The 9,890-nt window shown below is 47.1% G+C and overlaps 1 pseudogene; it reads left to right on the plus strand.

Annotated features, from left to right (window-relative positions):
- The first annotated feature begins 4,060 nt into the window (after nucleotides 1–4,060).
- On the plus strand, nucleotides 4,061–5,039 carry LOC132224809 (melanoma-associated antigen 4-like; annotated as a pseudogene).
- The last annotated feature ends 4,851 nt before the right edge of the window (nucleotides 5,040–9,890 follow it).

The raw sequence follows: 9,890 nt of genomic DNA on the forward strand, positions 1-9,890 counted from the left end.
GGAACACAGCCACAGGAGGATGGAGGGCACCCTGAACCCCACAACCAGGGGACCCCATAAACCCTACCCTGCTATCAGCCTTGGGATGTTCCCTGGTAAAAGACCAAGTGCCGAGTTTCCTGACCTCTATATCCAGGACTGAGTGAGACTCAGGACTTGGTGAAAAGTGTAGGGAATCACACTTCTAGGAATATTTCCCTAAGAAACCGGAAATACCAATGAGAAAGAATGTATGCACCCCTATATTCATAGCAGCACAATTTACCATAGCTAAGATGTGGAAACAGCCCAGGTGCCCATCAATGACCTGATGAAAAAGCCGTGGTACATTTATGCCATGGAATACTATGCAGCTGTATAAAGGGAAGGGTCTCTTACCCTTTGAGACAGCATGGAGGGACCTGGAGAATATCGTGCTAAGTGAAATAAGCCAGTCAGAGGAAGATAAATATCACATGATCACACCCATATGTGGAATTGAATATACAAAGTAAACTGATGAACCAAATAGATACAGACACATGCAAGCATGGGACAGATTAGGGAATCTCAGAGGGAAGGTGGGGAGGGTGGGAAGTAATCAACCAAGAACCTTGTGTGCATATATGCATGGCCCATGGGCACAGACATTCGGGTGGTGAGGGCGGGGCAAGAGGACAGGAGTGGGGCGGAGGGGGTCATTTGTAATCTATAATAATAAAAGCATTATATGCTAATTAGACGGGACACCCTTCTGGACGTCATTCCTCAGGAAGCCAGGGCCAGAAACCAGGGCTGTGAAGGAAGCCCAGGTCTCAGGTGCCAGAGGGAAGCTGGTGCCGACATCCAGGGCAAGGAAGGCCTACTCTTGCATAAATTTCGTGCATCAAGCCTCTAGTTCTTTCAATAATAAAGAATTACTAAAAATTTAAAAAATAAAAATAAGAACAGCCAGATAGGGAATCAGGTCCACAGAGAAGAGGGCAGTAGTACTACCCAGACTCAAGTGGCATTTAATGCCTTCAAATCAGGGTCTGTGACACTGCGGGGTTTCGTACACAAACCAACCCCAGGGAGGCTGAGGAAGGACCCAGGACCTGCCAGGGTAACTGTGTGGACCCTGTGTCAGGACACAGGGGACCCAGGACTCGCAATGTAGAGGCTGCACAAAACCCTACCTTGCTCTCGGCCTTGGAAGGCCACAGGGCTGGTGACCCCATGGGGTGTTTCCTGATTACAGCATTCAGGTCTGAGGGAGACTGGAAACTTGATGAAACCTATAGGGCCTCCCTCAGGTCCACAGAAGGAATGCGGAAGCACTTCCTAGAGTCAAGGTGCTTTTCTTGACTTTTGCATCCGGGTCTGACAGGCTCTGGGGTTCGGTGTAAGGAGCAGGATCTCAGGTGGGCAGAGGGAAGAGTCAAGGTGAGGAAAAACAGGGAGGACTGAGGGAAAACAGGAACCCTAACCGGAGGGGAGTCCACAGAATTCTGCCCTGCTCAAAGTGTTGGGAGGCCCTATGGTGGATGACCATGCAGAGAGGAACCGCAGAAGCCCAGACCTGATGTCAGCCCTTGGAATTCAGGGAAATGACATATGTGGCAGAGGGGAGGACCCGGTTCTTGCCCCAAGTCCATGTGAACATGCAAAGGGAAGACTGAGGGACCCAGGACCCCACAACAGAAATGCCCCACATTACCCCTACTGTGAACCCTGGGACGTTCCTGGTCCATGACCACATGCTCTCTTCCTGACTTGGGCCTCTCAGGTTGACAGAGAGGAGGTTCCAGCTCCAGCCAGGTGTCACGGTGAGGATCCTGCAGGAAGACAAGCGGACTCCACCCTCTGAGTGCTGAGGGGTCAGGCTCCAGGTAGGCAAAGAAGGGCTGCAGGGCTCTGCCAGGATACCAGGTGAGGACCCGAGTTAGGACTCAGAAAACCCCTAGCACACCTTGAAGTATGTATGCCTGAGGCTTGGCCAGGGCCATAAGTGTCCGCAGTGTCACTCTTCCTGCCAGCAGCCCCTGCAAGCCTCATGGTAGGCCTGTGGATTTAGGTTGCTTCCAGACTTCTACCTTAGGATTGGCAAAGGGAGGTGAGGGCATTTTCCTGAAGGTGCTGGATTCAGGGCAACATGGGAGGTGTGCCAGACAATGCTGGAAATTAAAGTGTGGGTCTTGAGGCAGGATGGTGGTACCTCCCACCCCAGTAAAAACAGGGACCAGCTGGCTTAGGCTCTGCTGGCACAACTTGGTCACTCGGCAGGATAGTTAATGTGGTGTATCTTGAAGTCCACCTTGGAGGGCACAGAGAGATGGTGGACATGGCCTGCAGTATTCATTCTCAGTTCAGCAGAAGGGAAAGGTCCCAGGCACTCTCTGAGTAAACCTGGGTAGCTCGGGGAGGAAGGAGGACACCACACTCTAGACAATGGGTGCCCTGAACCCAGACTGTGCTGCTGTCAGCCCTGGGAAAGGCCTGGCATGGGTCTGCAGAGCTGGTTCCTTCACAGGTTTGTCTGAGGGCACTCGGGAAAGACAGGGCCTTGGTCAGAGGGAATGGATTCAGTTCATGCAAAGAGGAGCTGAGGTTGTGGAAGGGTCATAAAGGTGTGAATGCTTTCTTGTGGGAAACTGCAGCTATGTGCTCCCTGAGAAAAGAAGAGAGCCCTCAGCATCAGGGAGTGTCCTGTCCTCAGCATCCAGATTCCCCAGGCAGGGGTACCTGGGTGTGACATGCTCTCCCTTTCCACATGCCTGCTCCTCCTGAGCTTTTCTCACTGAGGACAGTTATTCATGGTGAAATCAGGTCAGCTGGATTCAGACCCAGGCCAGGCCAGGAAGAAAGGCAAGTATCCTGAGGCAAGACTACGGGCACTCTACCCGGAATGGATGGGCCCATGCCCTGGTTTCAGTTGTGTGGGCACCTGCACAGGGGTGGGGGCAGATGGAGCTCGTGTTCACTTTTGTCTCAGAGCTATCAGCAAGGTGAGGACCTTGGTGTGAGACCATACGTTGTATCATCCCCAGGATCCACATTTGGTCAGCAGAGAGAGGAGTCCCAGATCCTGCAAGGAATCAAGGTGAGCACTGAAGCGGAGCAGAGCACATGGGAAGCCAGACCTACCCTGCCTCCTCTGAAAGCATTGGGGAAACTCAGAATAATGCCTGGATCACCTCAGTCACTTCCTAGTCCTGTACCTCAGGGAGGTGAGGCCTAAGTCTAAGTAGATTGGGCTCAGTCAGCATAGAGAGTGGTCTGAAACCCTGCAGTGCGTCATGGTGAGAAATGATCAGAGCCTTAACCTAGGATAGATGGATCCAAATCTTCAGTCACCCCTTCTTGATCCTCACATGAGGAGCCAGCTCAGTTTCTTCACTGAAGTGTCAGGTGTGTGTGGCCTTGTTCTGAGCATTTGACCTCAGGCCAACAGAAGGCAGTGACGGGCCAGGCCCTGGCAGGGGAAAGGTGGGTATCCTACGTGTGCACGGAGGAACCTCCCAACCACAACAGAGGGCACCTCACAGAGTCCTGCCGCCCCTCCTGTCAGCTTTGGGGTCCCAGGTATGTGCTTGCCATGTGCATGCTGAGGTGCCCCTTTGTTCCCTCCAGAAGAGGCCCCGGATTGGAGGAGGTGAAGGCCTTGGTCTACTCTACATATTCTCAGGTTCCAGAACAGCAGGAGGCCAGGAAGTGCTAGGAATTAAAGTGAGGTGGCTACCATGAATATGTCCCCTTGGACTCCCCACCCATGTCAGAGGGTCCTCACATTGCCTGACACCACCACACCCCACCGTCAGCTACAGAACCCTGTGCTGTGCCTGCTATACCCTGAACAGTCATGTCACTTCCTACTTCAGGTTCTTAGTGGGCAGGCTGATCAGGAGTGAGCCCTGTGAGTCCCATGTAAACCCCTGAAGGGGAGACCTGGAAGTCACCTTTGTCAGTTCCGCCTAGGGTGTGTTTCTCAGCTCAGGCCTCTCACATTCCCACTCTTCCCCCGGCCCGTGGTTCCTCATCGCCCATCTTCTGCTCACACTCAGTCACTGTTCGAGCACGAGTCATCTAGCCCGGTCATCATATGAGTGAGCCGTTGAAGCCTGAGGAAGACTTTCCGTACCCAATTGAGATCCCTGACTTGGTGGCGGGGGAGCTGTTCTGGGCTATGCAGGAGGAGGAGGTGGAGGAAGAGGAAGATGCCATGTCTCTCTCCTCCTCCCCCTCTGTCCTGTTTATAGACAACCAAGAGGAGGTGCCTGCTGCTGAGACACCAAGTCCTCCCGAGAGTCCTCAGCGTGCCTGCCCATCCGCCCATGCCATGGAAGCCTTTCCATGCAGCCAATCTGAAGATGAGAGCTCCAGCATCCAAAATGAAGAGGGTCCAAACACTGAGGGAGGCCCTGAAGATGATGCCGATTTCTTGCTCCACAAATCACTGCCTTCGAAGATGATGGAAATGGTGGAGTTCCTGCTCCTGAAGTATCGTACAAAGGAGCCAACCACAAAGGCAGAAATACTGAGTAGTGTCATCAAAGAGCACTAGGACCACTTTCCTGAGCTCTTCAGTGCGGCCGTTGAGTGCATTGAGTTGGTTTTTGGTGTTGTTGTGAGGGAAGTAGACCCCAGTACCCACACCTATGTCCTGGTCACTGCCTTGGGGCTAACCTATGATGGGATGGTGAGCGATGAGCACAGATTTCCCAACACAAGCCTCCTGGTCACACTTCTGTGTGTGATCGCCTCAGGGGGTGATTGTGCCACTGAGGAGAAAATCTGGGCTGTCCTGAATGATTTAGGGGTGCATGATGGGAAGGTACATTGGCTCTATGGGGAGCCCAGGGAGCTCATCACCAAAGTTTGGGTGCAGGAACAGTACCTGGTGTACCGCCAGGTGCCCAATAGTGATCCTGCACGCTATGAGTTCCTGTGGGGCCCCAGGGCCCACGCTGAGACCACCACGGTGGAAGCCCTCAAGTTTATGCACACGGTTAAATAGGGATTTCCACCTCCTCCCATCCCTGCCTGAAGAGCCTGAGTGCAATGAGAAACACTATGCCTGAACCAGAGTTGCATCCAGGCACTTTTCAGGTCCATGTGCATTAACTTCTTTTGCTGGGCATAAAGTGCATCCAATTTTCAACTCCGTTTCAGAACAAACCAGTAGTGAGGCCCAGGGAAAGTTTAGGCTTCTATTGTGATTGAGAAATTTATGATTTATTATTTTGTGAATTTTTAAGGAAATTTTCTAATGTTCCTTTACGTAGAAGTTTTCATAAACTTTTAGCATGTAAGTTTGTAAATGACATTGATCACATATGTATTTCTACATGTCCAGCTCCAGAGTAAGTGATTTGCTACTGTGTAATGAAAATTGGGACCATTCCCATCCTAGTTTGTGATCCCAATCTAGATTACATGACATTATAATAGAATTTCCTTGGAAATGTGTAAGAACTCAGCAGTAAAATCCATGGAGTTAAGAAATAGAAAAATAAAAGCAAAAGGTTGTTAATTTTTGCTTCTTATATATTCTCATCTGTCTTTCCATGAAACAGCTTATCCAAGGATCCTTGGATCTGGCAAGAAAGTGGGAGGATTTCATCTGAATAAAGACGACCCCTGCTCAGTGGTTCATTTAATCCCCAGACATTCACTGATCCTATGTCCTCTGGAAGGCCCTGTGTTAGTAGTGGGCACACTAACATAAGCAGGGCATATCCACCCACGGGATGATAATGTAGGAGCTGAAGTCATATAAGGAAGGGGTTAGGTGTCTCCTTAATCCTACAAACAAGTAACAGAACAGTTGAGGCGGTAGGCCTCCAGCGACCAGCACTCACTTGTGAGTGGACTTCATATTTACCACAGCGTACTTGCAACAGCATGAATGGAATTGGAGAGCATTATACTAAGCGAAATAACCTAGTCAGAGAACGGTAAATATCACATGATTTCACTCATATATGGAATATAATGACCGACATAAATGGATGAACAAAAACATATCCAAATACAGAGAAGCATCGATCAGACCATCAAACCTCAGAGGGAAGGTAGGGCAGAGTGGAGGTAAGGGGGGGAGATCAACCAAAGGACTTGTATGCAAGCATATAGGCCTAACCAATGGACACAGAGGCCAGGGAGCGAGGGCATGAGTGGGAGGTGGAGCAGGGCAATGTGGGGATAAGGACACATATGTAATACCTTAGTTAAAAAATGACGTGCATGGCGTGAGCCAGTGTACTTGGGAAACTGCGATTCCCTCTGCTGGGGTTGATTGTAAAGAAGCTGGGGGTGGCAGCTTTTTCTAATTTCATGCCATTGTTATCCGAGAAGATGCTTGTTATGATTTTAATCTTCTTGAACTTGTAGAGACTTGCTTTGTGTTTTAACATGTGGTCTATCTTTGAGAATAACACATGTGAACATCAGAAGAACGTATATTCTGCAGCTTTGGGGTGAAATATTGTGTAAATGTCGTTTAAATTCACATGAACCTGTCTGCCATTTAGAGTCACTGTTTTCTTGGTAATTTTTTGTCTGGAGCATCTACCCAGTGAAGTCTGTGGGCTATTAAATTCCCCTAATATTACTTTATTGCTGCTGATCTTTCCCTTAAAGTCCTCTATAAGTTTTTTGTTTTTTTTTTAACTCTATAAGTTTTTTTAAATTTTCTTTATTTAGGTGCTCCTAAATCAATGGCATGAAATTAGAAATCAGTTACAGTAAAAATGCTCAAAAATACTCAAACACATGGAGGCTAAATAGCATGTTACTAAACAATGAGTGACTTACTAATAAGATCAAAAAAGAAATAAAAAACTTCCTGGAAACAAAAGAAAAGTAACATACAACAAGTAAAAATCTATGGGACACAGCAAAGTAGTCCTGAGAGGGAAGTTCATAGCACTTACAAACCTACATCAAAAAACAAGAAGATATTTTAATAAAATATTTAACCATACAACTTAAAAATTAGAAAGAGAACAACAAGAAAAGCTCTGAGCAAGTAGGAGGAAGTAAATACATAAAAGTCAGAGCAGGAATTAATGACATACAGATGAAAAATATAATATAAATGATCAATGAAACCAAGAGTTAATTCTTTGAAAATATAAACAAGACTGATGAACCTTTAACCACATTCAAGAAACAGAGAGAAGACCCAAATAAGTAAAATCAGAAACAAAAGAAGTGAGGTAACAATTGACCCCACAGAAATACAAAGGATTGTAAGAAAATACTATGAAAATCCTTATGCCAATAAGCTGAACAATGTGGATTAAGTGGACAAATTCACAGAAATATACAATCTTCCAAAACTGAATCAGTGAGAATCCATCTTTCAATCTGGGGCTGCTGGCTCTTAACCACTCACCTGCCCTCTGCCTGCCTGATTGCACCTAACTGCTCACATGATGGCCTGATCTCCCCTAACCACTCGCCTGCCTGCCTAATTGCACCAACCATCTCTGCCTGCCTGCCTCATGACCCTTACCCACTTGCCTGCCTACCTGATCGCCCCTAATGACTCTGCCTGCCTGCCTCATTGCCCATAACTGCTCGCCTACCAGCCTTATCACCTGTAACTGCCTCTGCCCCAGCCCCCGCCACAGTGGCTTCCTCCAGAAGGACACTGGGAATGAAGTCCAGAAGTTCATTCAGGGGTCTGGCCTAATTAGCATATTACATTTTTATTATTATAAATAGTACTGGAAGTCTCAGCCACAGCAGTCAGACAAGAGGAAGAAACAACAGGCATCCAAATGGGAAAGGAGGAAGTAAAATTGTCATTATTTGCAGATGACATGATATTCTACATAGAAAACCCTAGGACTCCACCAACCAACTACTGGGCTTAATAAATGACTTTAGCAATGTAGCAGGATACAAAATTAATACCCAGAACTAGATGGCAGCTTTACACACCAACAATGAACTCTCAGAAAGAGAAACTAAACTAAAAGAAAAAAATCCCACTTACCATTGAAACAAAAAAAATAAGATACTGAGGAATAAAGTTAACCGAGGAGATTATAGACTTGTACTCAGAAAACTACAGGACATTGAAAAAAGAAATAGGGGGTGATATACAGAAGTGGAAGAATATACCATGTTCATGGATTGCTAGAATTAATATCATTAAAATGTCCATACCACCCAAAGCAATCTATAGATTAGATGCAAACCCTATTAAAATACCAATGGCATATTTACAGATCTAGAACAAATACTCTAAAAGTTTACATGGAAGCAAAAAGACCCGAATAGCCAGAGCCATCTTGAGAAAGAACAAAGTTGGAGTGATCACACTGTCAGATATCAAGTTATACTGCAAAACCACTGTAATCAAAACAGCTTGGTACTGGCAGAAGAACAGGCATATAGATCAATGCAACAAAACAGAGATGGAGTTCAAGAACCAAGATGGCGGCATAGGTTAACGCCGGAGTTTGCTGCTTTGAACAACTACTTCAAAAGTGAAACCAAAAAACGGAAGGGACATCACCCAGAACCACAGGAACGCTGGCTGAGTGGAAGTCCTACAACTAGAAGGAAAGAGAAACGCACACAGACACTCAGAGGAGGGGCAGTGCTGAAGTCAAATTCTGAGGTGCGGAGTGCACGGAGCGGGCTGGCTGCGGAGTGCGAGGTTGTTGTTTTCAATCGGGAGGGAGTCGCAGACTCTGAGCACCAGATCCGGGCGAGTCTTTAGGGACCCAGACTCAAACGGGAGAAGCGGGACTGTCTGGCTTCGGTCAGAGCGAGTGCAGCTTTCTCTCCCAGCTTTGCAGCGGGTGCTGGGACTCAGAGAGGCAGAGCCCCTTGGGACAGGACTGAGAGCCGCCATAACTGCTCTCTCCGGCCCACCCTGTTGATCCTGTGCGACCCGCCCAGCCCAAGCCCTGCACAGAGGCATTTGCCGGATAGCCTCAGGCAAAGGCATTTGCCGGATAGCCTCAGGCAAAGGCTAGATTAGCACCTCCCTAGAGGACAGAAGTTCTCTCACTGCTGATACAGCTGATTCTCATAGCCACTTGGCCTGGAGGTCAAACCCTCCCTGGAATTAGCTACAACAATCAAGATTTATCTATAAGACTGCGAACAAAGACCACTAGGGGGTGCACCAAGGAAGCATAACAAAATGCGGAGACAAAGAAACAGGACAAAATTGTCAATGGAAGAAATAGAGTTCAGAACCACACTTTTAAGGTCTCTCAAGAACTGTTTAGAAGCTGCCGATAAACTTAATGAGATCTACACGAAAACTAATAAGACCCTCGATCTTATATTGGGGAATCAACTAGAAATTAAGCATACACAGACTGAAATAACGAATATTATACAGACGCCCGACAGCAGACCAGAGGAGCGCAAGAATCAAGTCAATGATTTGAAATGCGAGGAAGCAAAAAACATCCAACCGGAAAAGCAAAATGAAAAAAGAATCCAAAAATGCGAGGATAATGTAAGGAGCCTCTGGGACAGCTTCAAGCGTACCAACATCAGAATTATAGGGGTGCCAGAAGATGAGAGAGAGCAAGATATTGAAAACCTATTTGAAGAAATAATGACAGAAAACTTCCCCCACCTGGTTAAAGAAATGGACTTACAGGTCCAAGAAGCTCGGAGAACCCCAAACAAAAGGAATCCAAAGAGGACCACACCAAGACACATCATAATTAAAATGCCAAGAGCAAAAGATAAAGAGAGAATCTTAAAAACAGCAAGAGAAAGAAAGTCAGTTACCTACAAGGGAATACCCATACGACTGTCAGCTGATTTCTCAACAGAAACTTTGCAGGCCAGAAGGGAGTGGCAAGAAATATTCAAAGTGATGAATACCAAGAACCTACAACCAAGATTACTTTATCCAGCAAAGCTATCATTCAGAATTGAAGGTCAGATAA

The sequence above is a fragment of the Myotis daubentonii genome, chromosome X (genome assembly GCF_963259705.1).
Source record: "Myotis daubentonii chromosome X, mMyoDau2.1, whole genome shotgun sequence".
NCBI classification, from domain to species: Eukaryota; Metazoa; Chordata; class Mammalia; order Chiroptera; family Vespertilionidae; genus Myotis; species Myotis daubentonii.